Below are 14,684 nucleotides of genomic sequence, written 5' to 3'. Positions count from 1 at the left end.
CACACACTGAACACACACACTGAATACACACTGAACACACACTGAACACACACACTGAACACACACTGAACACACAGAACACACACTGAACACACACTGAACACACACACTGAACACACTGAACACACACACTGAACACACACTGAACACACACTGAACACACACACTGAACACACACACTGAACACACTGAACACACACTGAACACACACTGAACACTGAACACACACTGAACACACTGAACACACACACTGAACACACTGAACACACTGAACACACTGAACACACTGAACACACTGAACACACACTGAACACACACTGAACACACACTGAACACACACTGAACACACTGAACACACACTGAACACACTGAACACACTGAACACACTGAACACACACTGAACACACTGAACACACTGAACACACACTGAACACACTGAACACACACTGAACACACACACTGAACACACACTGAACACACACTGAACACACACTGAACACACACACTGAACACACACTGAACACACACTGAACACACACTGAACACACACTGAACAAACACACTGAACACACACTGAACACACACTGAACACACACTGAACACACTGAACACACACACTGAACACACTGAACACACACTGAACACACACTGAACACACACTGAACACACTGAACACACACTGAACACACACACTGAACACACACTGAACACACACTGAACACACACACTGAATACACACTGAACACACACTGAACACACACACTGAACACACACTGAACACACAGAACACACACACTGAACACACACTGAACACACACTGAACACACTGAACACACACACTGAACACACACTGAACACACACTGAACACACACACTGAACACACACACTGAACACACTGAACACACACTGAACACACACTGAACACACTGAACACACACTGAACACACTGAACACACACACTGAACACACACACTGAACACACACTGAACACACTGAACACACTGAACACACACTGAACACACACTGAACACACTGAACACACACTGAACACACACTGAACACACACTGAACACACTGAACACACACTGAACACACTGAACACACACTGAACACACTGAACACACTGAACACACACTGAACACACTGAACACACTGAACACACACACTGAACACACTGAACACACAGAACACACACTGAACACACACTGAACACACACACTGAACACACTGAACACACACACACTGAACACACACTGAACACACACTGAACACACACACTGAACACACACACTGAACACACTGAACACACACTGAACACACACTGAACACACTGAACACACACTGAACACACTGAACACACACTGAACACACTGAACACACTGAACACACACTGAACACACTGAACACACTGAACACACACTGAACACACACTGAACACACACTGAACACACACTGAACACACACTGAACACACACTGAACACACACTGAACACACACTGAACACACTGAACACACACTGAACACACTGAACACACACTGAACACACTGAACACACTGAACACACACTGAACACACTGAACACACACTGAACACACACACTGAACACACACACTGAACACACACTGAACACACTGAACACACACTGAACACACACACTGAACACACCACTGAACCACACTGAACACACTGAACACACACTGAACACACACTGAACACACACACTGAACACACACTGAACACACACTGAACACACACACTGAATACACACTGAACACACTGAACACACACACTGAACACACTGAACACACACTGAACACACTGAACACACACTGAACACACACTGAACACACTGAACACACTGAACACACACTGAACACACACTGAACACACACACTGAACACACTGAACACACACTGAACACACTGAACACACACTGAACACACTGAACACACTGAACACACACTGAACACACACTGAACACACACTGAACACACTGAACACACACACTGAACACACACTGAACACACTGAACACACACACTGAACACACACTGAACACACTGAACACACACTGAACACACTGAACACACACTGAACACACACACTGAACACACACACTGAACACACACTGAACACACTGAACACACTGAACACACACTGAACACACACTGAACACACTGAACACACACACTGAACACACACACTGAACACACACTGAACACACTGAACACACACTGAACACACACACTGAACACACACTGAACACACACACTGAATACACACTGAACACACACTGAACACACACACTGAACACACTGAACACACACTGAACACACTGAACACACACTGAACACACTGAACACACACTGAACACACACACTGAACACACTGAACACACACTGAACACACTGAACACACACTGAACACACTGAACACACTGAACACACACTGAACACACACTGAACACACACTGAACACACTGAACACACACACTGAACACACACTGAACACACTGAACACACACTGAACACACACTGAACACACTGAACACACACTGAACACACACACTGAACACACACACTGAACACACACTGAACACACTGAACACACACACTGAACACACACACTGAACACACTGAACACACACTGAACACACACACTGAACACACACTGAACACACACTGAACACACACACTGAACACACTGAACACACACTGAACACACTGAACACACACTGAACACACTGAACACACACTGAACACACTGAACACACTGAACACACTGAACACACACTGAACACACACTGAACACACTGAACACACACTGAACACACACTGAACACACACTGAACACACACTGAACACACTGAACACACACTGAACACACTGAACACACACTGAACACACACTGAACACACTGAACACACACTGAACACACTGAACACACACTGAACACACTGAACACACTGAACACACACTGAACACACACTGAACACACACTGAACACACACTGAACACACACTGAACACACACTGAACACACTGAACACACACTGAACACACTGAACACACTGAACACACACTGAACACACACTGAACACACTGAACACACACTGAACACACACTGAACACACACTGAACACACACACTGAACACACTGAACACACACTGAACACACTGAACACACACTGAACACACTGAACACACACTGAACACACACTGAACACACACACTGAACACACACACTGAACACACACTGAACACCACACTGAACACACTGAACACACACACTGAACACACTGAACACACACACTGAACACACACTGAACACACACACTGAACACACACTGAACACACACTGAACACACTGAACACACACTGAACACACACTGAACACACACACTGAACACACACTGAACACACTGAACACACACTGAACACACACACTGAACACACACACTGAACACACACTGAACACACTGAACACACACACTGAACACACACTGAACACACACTGAACACACTGAACACACACTGAACACACACACTGAATACACACTGAACACACACTGAACACACACACTGAACACACTGAACACACACTGAACACACTGAACACACACTGAACACACTGAACACACACTGAACACACACTGAACACACACTGAACACACACTGAACACACACTGAACACACTGAACACACACTGAACACACACTGAACACACTGAACACACACTGAACACACTGAACACACACTGAACACACTGAACACACACTGAACACACTGAACACACACACTGAACACACTGAACACACACTGAACACACTGAACACACACTGAACACACACTGAACACACACTGAACACACACTGAACACACACTGAACACACTGAACACACACTGAACACACTGAACACACACTGAACACACTGAACACACACTGAACACACACTGAACACACTGAACACACTGAACACACACTGAACACACACTGAACACACACTGAACACACTGAACACACACTGAACACACACTGAACACACTGAACACACTGAACACACACTGAACACACACTGAACACACTGAACACACACTGAACACACACTGAACACACACTGAACACACACACTGAACACACTGAACACACACTGAACACACTGAACACACACTGAACACACTGAACACACACTGAACACACACTGAACACACACTGAACACACACACTGAACACACACACTGAATACACACTGAACACACACTGAACACACTGAACACACACACTGAACACACTGAACACACACACTGAACACACACACTGAACACACACTGAACACACACACTGAACACACACTGAACACACACACTGAACACACACACTGAATACACACTGAACACACACACTGAACACACTGAACACACACACTGAACACACACACCGAACACACACTGAACACACACTGAACACACACACTGAATCACACACTGAATACACACTGAACACACACACTGAACACACTGAACACACACACTGAACACACTGAACACACACTGAACACACACTGAACACACACACTGAACACACACACTGAACACACACTGAACACACACACTGAACACACTGAACACACACACTGAACACACTGAACACACACACTGAACACACACACCGAACACACACACCGAACACACACTGAACACACACTGAACACACACACTGAACACACACACTGAACACACACTGAACACACACACTGAACACACACACTGAACACACACACTGAACACACACCGAACACACACTGAACACACTGAACACACACACTGAACACACACTGAACACACACTGAACACACACTGAACACACTGAACACACACACTGAACACACACTGAACACACACTGAACACACTGAACACACACACTGAACACACACTGAACACACTGAACACACACACTGAACACACACTGAACACACAAACTGAACACACACTGAACACACTGAACACACACACTGAACACACACTGAACACACACTGAAAACACACACTGAACACACACTGAACACACACTGAACACACACACTGAACACACACACTGAACACACACACTGAACACACTGAACACACTGAACACACACTGAACACACACACTGAACACACACTGAACACACACACTAAACACACACTGAACACACACTGAAAACACACACTGAACACACACACTGAACACACACAATGAACACACTGAACACACACACTGAACACACTGAACACACACTGAACACACATCTGATATTTTAGCTGCCATTAAATGATTGTTAAAGTTTGTGACCAAGATGTGGAGGTGAAAAGTTCAAACCCAACATCGTCTCGTACACAAACTCTAGTGAAGCCAGAGAAACATGGCGTCTCTGAGGACAGATCAGAAACATAGAGCTGAGCTGATTGTCCAGGAATGAACCAAAATATTTCACATTTGCCAAAGTTTCAACAGGTTGGCCATCAGGAGAGACTGGGACCACTTTACTTTCAGGTTTTGTTTAGGTCATTTAGTTAGCTCCACCGCTTTATGAAAATGAAACATTAATGATAAATTATAAATTCTCATTTAGTGATATAACTATATTAGTTGTGTTACCTCCCCACACCACAAGAGGCAGTATGACGCCTGAAAAGATGAGACAAAAGAGCAGATTTAGAAGAACACAGGAAGCTACAGTCTGTTAAAAACTGTGAGCTGCACTAAATAATAGAGAGAAGCTCAAACAGAAGCTGAGAGTGAAAATCCTTCCAAAAGGTGAAAGTATATCACAGATTTATAAAGAAAAAGAAACAAACAAAAAAAAAAAAAACGGGAGGATGACATAGGAAACAGCGCCCCCTTCACTTCTGGAGTGAAATGGTCCCATTTCCATATAAGGTCTGAGTAACAGCGGTCCGTCCGCCTTCCTGTTAGCTGCGGCAGGTCCTTCTCAACTGGACCAGTTCCTGGAAAAAGTATTCTAGCAGCACCTTGGTCTCTGACCCGGTTTGGAGCAGAACCTGCCTCCAAACCGGGTCAGTTCCCCTGAGAGACTCAGGGCCGCCGGCTGGACTCAGGTGTGTTTCAACGCTTCATTAAACTGGCCGCGAGGCGCAGCGGCATGATGCTGCAGCGGCATGATGCTGCAGCGGCTCCTCCGCAAATGCTCCCCCCTGCTTGAGATCTGGGTCACAAAATATGGAAATGCATAAGTCGGTTCTTCTGGTTCCGTTGCTGGGAGGTGGGAAGCTGCTAATGATCGGGTCAGCGGTGGTTCTGGTGAGCAGAACCTGGGAGAACCTGCTGGGGCAGAATAAAGACTCGGACTCTATGTTCTGGCTGGACCCTTTAATCAGAGGCAGCAGGCGGCGCATCGTCTCTGTCCGGCCTGTAGGGGGCGATCTGCTCCACCAGCCGCAGCGCCACACTGCGGTTGTTGGCCGCCACGATCCTCCTGGACATCAGGTCCATGTCTCCACCTGGACAGAGACAGGCGTGTGAGGCGGCGGCGGGAGACAGCGCGCCAAGCCGTGGCGTCCTCACCGTCCACATCCATCACGACTCCTCCAGCCTCCAGAACCAGCAACGATCCAGCGGCAACGTCCCAGACGTGCATCCCCATCTCATAGTAGGCCTCCACGCAGCCGGACGCAACAAGGCTCAGGTTGACGGCTGCAGTGCCGGCGCCACGCACCCTGCAGACACACAGGGTTAGATACAGGCAACCCGGGCAACAAAGGGCAACACAGGACAATAGGAGGCAACAAGGAGTAACACAGGGCAAAGTAGTACAGGTACTACAGGTACTACAGGTACCACAGGTATTACAGGTACTACAGGTACCATAGGTACCACAGGTACTACAGGTACTACAGGTACTACAGGTACCACAGGTACTACAGGTACTACAGGTACCACAGGTACCACAGGTACTACAGGTACTACAGGTACCACAGGTACTACAGGTACCACAGGTACTACAGGTACCACAGGTACTACAGGTACTACAGGTACCACAGGTACCACAGGTACTACAGGTACCACAGGTACCACAGGTACTACAGGTACCACAAGTACTACCGGTACTACAGGTACTACAGGTACCACAGGTACCACAGGTACTACAGTACTACAGGTACTACAGGTACCACAGGTACTACAGGTACCACAGGTACTACAGGTACTACAGGTACCACAGGTACCACAGGTACTACAGGTACCACAGGTACCACAGGTACTACAGGTACCACAGGTACTACCGGTACTACAGGTACCACAGGTACCACAGGTACTACAGTACTACAGGTACTACAGGTACCACAGGTACTACCGTACTACAGGTACTACAGGTACCACAGGTACTACAGGTACTACAGGTACTACAGGTACTACATTTACTACAGGTACCACAGGTACTACAGGTACTAGAGGTACTACAGGTACCACAGGTACTACAGGTACCACAGGTACCACAGGTACTACAGGTACTACAGGTACCACAGGTACTACAGGTACTACAGGTACTACAGGTACCACAGGTACCACAGGTACTACAGGTACTACAGGTACCACAGGTACTACAGGTACTACAGGTACCACAGGTACTATAGGTACTACAGGTACTACAGGTACCACAGGTACTATAGGTACTACAGGTACTACAGGTACCACAGGTACTACAGGTACTACAGGTACTATAGGTACTACAGGTACTACAGGTACTACAGGTACTACAGGTACTATAGGTACTACAGGTACCACAGGTACTATAGGTACTACAGGTACTATAGGTACTACAGGTACCACAGGTACTATAGGTACTACAGGTACTATAGGTACTACAGGTACCACAGGTACTACAGTACTACAGGTACTACAGGTACCACAGGTACTATACGTACTACAGGTACTACAGGTACTACAGGTACTACAGGTACTACAGGTACCACAGGTACTACAGGTACTACAGGTACCACAGGTACTACAGGTACTACAGGTACCACAGGTACTACAGTACCCGTGCACTGGGAGGCTCAGGATGTTCCTCAGGCTGCTGAAGATCTTGTCCACAACTTCTGGGTCTCTGTTGGATCCGAACTCGGTGGCGATGATGGAGCGGTGAACATCTGGAATCAACAGGTTGGGTCTGCTGCTGCTCTCAGGAGATTATTGGTGATCATTGCTGACTCACCTGTCTGATCAGAAACCTGCAGCGGCTCCCCGTTGCAGAACGCTCCCCGGCCCCGCCGGGCTGTGAACATCTTGTCCTCTAGGCAGCTGTAGACCACGCCCACCTCCACCTGAGGACACATCAGCAGATTGCTTCCTTAAGACAACTCACCCTGTTTCTCTAAACCAGTTTAGCTGAAAGAATTTTATCATGATTATAATAATATTAATAGAAAGTTGTGAAAAATAATTGCAGTTTGGACGTTGGGCTCCCTTCCAGGCTCCCGTAGATCCGCCGCTCACTGATGTTTCTCCAGAACTGAAGCTTCAACCTGAATCATTAAAACCTGGACGGCTCCAAACTTCCTGCTTCAAATTCTGAACAGAACCTGATCAGTGGATCACTGATCAGTGGATCACTGATCAGTGGATCACTGATCAGTGGATCACTGATCAGTGGATCACTGATCAGTGGATCACTGATCAGTGGATCACTGATCAGTGGATCACTGATCTGGGTCAAATGATCCTCCAGTGATGAAGTAAAGAAGCTCTGAGCTTCTTATTTAAATCCCCTATTAGCTTCTAGGGTTTTCTTCCTTCATCTGCAGAATATTTGCAGCATTAGAATCCAATCCATGAATCTTTTTCTCCATCATCAGCTCTATCAGCTTTTTCTGAAATATTTGCAGGTTGCTGGAGGACAAACTGTCCACTTTTTCTCATTTTCTACTTTGTTCCAATCTGCATCTTTGCATGTCTCTGTTATTTTAGGTTAGGTTCCTGTAGTGTCGTCTGTCTGTAGCTCACACATTATTTCACATTGACACAGCAATAAAATCATACAACTGGAGACATCTTTAAAACATACATGAAAAAAATAAATATAATAAATGCATCACCACTGGAAGACGTGTAGAAAGTGCTTCAATATGTTAGAATGCTAGTTGCCCCGCCTCCCTCTATTGCCCCTCCCAGAGGCAGCAGCATCATAGAGCCTGATGGACTGAAGGACAAAAGAGTTTTAATCCTCAGCTGAACAAACCAGTGAGACGAACCTTTTACTGAGGGACTGAACCCAGTTTAGACAGTGTCCTCTGGGACTGAGTTTAGACAGTGTCCTCTAGGACTGAACTGAGTTTAGACAATGTCCTCTAGGACTGAGTTTAGACAGTGTCCTCTGGGACTGAACCGAGTTTAGACAATGTCCTCTAGGACTGAGTTTAGACAGTGTCCTCTGGGACTGAACCGAGTTTAGACAATGTCCTCTAGGACTGAGTTTAGACAGTGTCCTCTAGGACTGAGTTTAGACAATGTCCTCTAGGACTGAGTTTAGACAGTGTCCTCTAGGACTGAGTTTAGACAGTGTCCTCTGGGACTGAACCGAGTTTAGACAATGTCCTCTAGGACTGAGTTTAGACAGTGTCCTCTAGGACTGAGTTTAGACAATGTCCTCTAGGACTGAGTTTAGACAGTGTCCTCTAGGACTGAACTGAGTTTAGACAGTGTCCTCTAGGACTGAGTTTAGACAGTGTCCTCTAGGACTGAGTTTAGACAGTGTCCTCTAGGACTGAGTTTAGACAATGTCCTCTAGGACTGAGTTTAGACAATGTCCTCTAGGACTGAGTTTAGACAATGTCCTCTAGGACTGAGTTTAGACAATGTCCTCTGGGACTGAACCGAGTTTAGACAATGTCCTCTAGGACTGAGTTTAGACAGTGTCCTCTAGGACTGAACTGAGTTTAGACAGTGTCCTCTGGGACTGAACTGAGTTTAGACAATGTCCTCTAGGACTGAGTTTAGACAGTGTCCTCTAGGACTGAGTTTAGACAGTGTCCTCTGGGACTGAGTTTAGACAGTGTCCTCTAGGACTGAGTTTAGACAGTGTCCTCTGGGACTGAGTTTAGACAATGTCCTCTAGGACTGAGTTTAGACAATGTCCTCTAGGACTGAGTTTAGACAATGTCCTCTGGGACTGAACCGAGTTTAGACAATGTCCTCTAGGACTGAGTTTAGACAGTGTCCTCTAGGACTGAACTGAGTTTAGACAGTGTCCTCTGGGACTGAACTGAGTTTAGACAATGTCCTCTAGGACTGAGTTTAGACAGTGTCCTCTAGGACTGAGTTTAGACAATGTCCTCTAGGACTGAGTTTAGACAGTGTCCTCTAGGACTGAACTGAGTTTAGACAGTGTCCTCTAGGACTGAGTTTAGACAATGTCCTCTAGGACTGAGTTTAGACAGTGTCCTCTAGGACTGAACTGAGTTTAGACAGTGTCCTCTAGGACTGAGTTTAGACAGTGTCCTCTAGGACTGAACCGAGTTTAGACAGTGTCCTCTAGGACTGAACTGAGTTTAGACAGTGTCCTCTAGGACTGAGTTTAGACAGTGTCCTCTAGGACTGAGTTTAGACAATGTCCTCTAGGACTGAGTTTAGACAGTGTCCTCTAGGACTGAACTGAGTTTAGACAGTGTCCTCTAGGACTGAGTTTAGACAGTGTCCTCTAGGACTGAGTTTAGACAGTGTCCTCTAGGACTGAACCGAGTTTAGACAATGTCCTCTAGGACTGAGTTTAGACAGTGTCCTCTAGGACTGAGTTTAGACAGTGTCCTCTAGGACTGAGTTTAGACAGTGTCCTCTAGGACTGAACTGAGTTTAGACAGTGTCCTCTAGGACTGAACTGAGTTTAGACACTGTCCTCTAGGACTGAGTTTAGACAGTGTCCTCTAGGACTGAGTTAAGAACAGTGTCCTCTAGGACTGAGTTTAGACACTGTCCTCTAGGACTGAGTTTAGACAGTGTCCTCTAGGACTGAGTTAAGAACAATGTCCTCTAGGACTGAACCGAGTTTAGACAGTGTCCTCTAGGACTGAGTTTAGACAGTGTCCTCTAGGACTGAGTTAAGAACAATGTCCTCTAGGACTGAACCGAGTTTAGACAGTGTCCTCTAGGACTGAGTTTAGACAGTGTCCTCTAGGACTGAGTTTAGACAGTGTCCTCTAGGACTGAGTTTAGACAGTGTCCTCTAGGACTGAGTTTAGACAGTGTCCTCTAGGACTGAGTTTAGACAGTGTCCTCTAGGACTGAGTTTAGACAGTGTCCTCTAGGACTGAGTTTAGACAGTGTCCTCTAGGTCTGAGTTTAGACAGTGTCCTCTAGGACTGAGTTTAGACAGTGTCCTCTGTTCCACCATCGTCTCCACATTCTCCAGGGTTAGGGTGTGTGTCTCTGTGTGATTATGATTGTCTGTGTCTCTCTCTTCTTTGCGATGACCCCCCAGCAAACAATTGTGTAGAATATTACAGTAGACCCAATGGACTTATGAAACATGGACAGGAGCTTAGAGCACAGACGATGCACTGGCTGTTAGCTGAGATGCTGACATAATGCTGCCATCAAATAACCGTTCTGCTTCTCCAGTTGACTCCGTCTCTTGGTCCTGAACTCTGTTTGTCTCTGGATAAAGGTTGGCTGAACTTCTACTGATTATGGTTTTAGTTATCAGATTCTTTGCTCAATTTGAAAATATTTTTGTGTTTCTGTTTGTGCCACCAGGGGGCTCCACCAGACTGAGGGAAGGACAGAGTCATGTGACCAAATCTTACCCTTTTGTTGATGGTGAAGCCGATGGAGATGGCGATGAAGGGAAACCTGCAGACAAACATGAGATGTGATTCAGGCGTGGGGAGACAGCGGCGCCTCCTGCAGGCGCTAACAGGGAGCTACACATTTTACTGAGGGGGCGATGAAGGATCAACACACAGACACACACAGGGATGCATTAAAACCTCTGACATCAGCAGTCACCAATAACGCAGAGTCAATAATGTGATGTTCTGCAGTTCAGTTAAAGCATTTATAAGCATTTACCGTATAGAGTTTAGTAAGTAAACCGTTAAAATAAATTCACATCCTGTTTCCAACCCAATGCTGAACCGGTTACAGACTCAGGAGTCGTCTGCAGGACTTCTGCTAAGATCCGCTGGTCGTCTGGTGCCAACTCTGTTAGATTCATATTTCTTTGTTGGTCTGCTTCTAAAAAACCTTCGTCTCTGATTCCATCTGTGGGATTTTTGGCTGCAAAAATGATCCATAGTTTCACTGCAGGTTCCTCCAGTTTGCTTTCTGGAAGAAATAAAACTTTGCATCTGCAAAGTTCAACTCCTGTTGCATGAAGGAGCTTTTAATTGTATTAATAGATGTTTTTTTTTTGTTAGGAAAATGCATAAACTACGCATTAAATATTAAAAATTAGATGAAAAAAACTAATATTTACTGAGGGTGCAATAACGCCCCCCAGTGGCTCCATTGGGAGGGACTAAAATCAGGCCTGGAGTTCACACGCTGTCCGAAGGTTATCCTGAGGCCACCATAGATCTAGAGGCTCCTGTTGAGGCTCTGTTCTCAACAGCTGGGGACAGGACACGAGGAGCTGCAGCCAATCAGGAACAGGGACATGAGGAGCTGCAGCCAATCAGGAACAGGGACACGAGGAGCTGCAGCCAATCAGGAACAGGGACATGAGGAGCTGCAGCCAATCAGGAACAGGGACACGAGGAGCTGCAGCCAATCAGGAACAGGGACACGAGGAGCTGCAGCCAATCAGGAACAGGGACACGAGGAGCTGCAGCCAATCAGGAACAGGGACATGAGGAGCTGCAGCCAATCAGGAACAGGGACATGAGGAGCTGCAGCCAATCAGGAACAGGGACATGAGGAGCTGCAGCCAATCAGGAACAGGGACATGAGGAGCTGCAGCCAATCAGGAACAGGGACACGAGGAGCTGCAGCCAATCAGGAACAGGGACATGAGGAGCTGCAGCCAATCAGGAACAGGGACATGAGGAGCTGCAGCCAATCAGGAACAGGGACATGAGGAGCTGCAGCCAATCAGGAACAGGGACATGAGGAGCTGCAGCCAATCAGGAACAGGGACACGAGGAGCTGCAGCCAATCAGGAACAGGGACATGAGGAGCTGCAGCCAATCAGGAACAGGACACGAGGAGCTGCAGCCAATCAGGAACAGGGACATGAGGAGCTGCAGCCAATCAGGAACAGGGACATGAGGAGCTGCAGCCAATCAGGAACAGGGACATGAGGAGCTGCAGCCAATCAGGAACAGGGACATGAGGAGCTGCAGCCAATCAGGAACAGGGACATATTCTGAAGTAATAACTAAAAATGCAGTGTCTGATGTAAACTGAGGTGTATCCATAATTCAGCCATGGCGCTCATCATCTATCTGCCAATCAGAGGAGGCGTTGGAGTGATAAGCCCCGCCCACTTGGAACCGGCTGTGTGAGCGACGTTTACAGCAGGGATTCTCAACCTTTGTGACTGCAGGGTCATTGATATATTAGTTTTTTACCAAACTGATCTGTCTTTTGTTCAGTATAAAAATCAGATCCATGTTTGGTTTTCCCTCAAACACATCATATAAAATTACACCATAACGTGACAATCGCAAAGGTGATTTACTGATCATTTGGATGCAAACCTGCACATAAAACAACATCTAAACAGAATCATAGAACGGATCAAACGGCAACTGGAGGAAAATTCTGGTGACCTCAGGGCCTTAGGGTCACCAGTAACCTGGGACCTTATGTTCTTACTGGTGATTTTGGGGGCTTACTATCACGTCCTTGATCAGATTGCTGTCCTTGGACAGATGAGTGCGATGAAATAAACTCACCCGTGAACGAAGTTGGTCGTCCCGTCGATGGGATCGATGATCCAAGTGGGGTCATCAGTCAGGATGCTCGGCTCACCTGCCGCTACAGACTCCTCCCCTATGAACCTGCCAATAAAAGACACAAAATATCAAAATGAAAGCACTTCCAGTTAGTCTGATTTTCACAATAAAAGCATGATCCAGAGAAACTTTTCTAAAGATGAAGCAAAGCCGTCAACAAGCAAGGCCGAAAGGAAGGATTCAAGGTGCTAGGAGGCGGAGCTTCATACCTGTGCTGAGGGAATTTCTCTTTCACTGATTGGATGATGAGTTGCTCCACCTTCTGGTCAGTTTGAGTGACTAAATCAACGGCGGAGCTCTTCGTCATCACCTTCCTGTCATCACTCAGAGCCTCACGCACCACCTGGTCAAACCAGATAAAGTTGATTAATATATGATCTAACACATCAGAACCACATCTGGTGCAAAAACCATTCCAAAAATGGGTTTCAGCTTCAGCTCTCTCATGGGTTCTAGTGGGTCGGGTTCCTCCCTGGAACCTGACCCACTCGACCATCTTTGTCAGGATGTCTCACCTCTCCAGCTTTCCGTGCAACAGCGACTGCGTGATCCATACATTTTGCAAGATGTCGGCCATGTTGGAGGAGCAACTCCTGCAGAGTCATGGAGGTTAAAGGTCAGATCCGGTGAGGGGCAGATTCTGCTGAGGAACAGTACGTTCTCTTCTCCATCCAAATTACAAATTTCTTTTCTCATTCTTACTCCTCAAAAGGGTTAAAACATTTACGAACATTTAAC

General features: G+C 46.4%; 1 pseudogene; it reads right to left on the bottom strand.

Annotated features, from left to right (window-relative positions):
* Nucleotides 1-6,354: 6,354 nt before the first annotated feature.
* On the bottom strand, nucleotides 6,355-14,523 carry LOC129356917 (inositol monophosphatase 1-like; annotated as a pseudogene).
* Nucleotides 14,524-14,684: the final 161 nt, after the last annotated feature.

This window comes from Poeciliopsis prolifica, unplaced genomic scaffold (genome assembly GCF_027474105.1).
Source record: "Poeciliopsis prolifica strain line A6 unplaced genomic scaffold, Auburn_PproV2 SCAFFOLD209, whole genome shotgun sequence".
NCBI classification, from domain to species: domain Eukaryota; kingdom Metazoa; phylum Chordata; class Actinopteri; order Cyprinodontiformes; family Poeciliidae; genus Poeciliopsis; species Poeciliopsis prolifica.
Note: the sequence above shows the minus strand (reverse complement) of the source record. Positions and strands in the feature narration are given on the sequence as shown.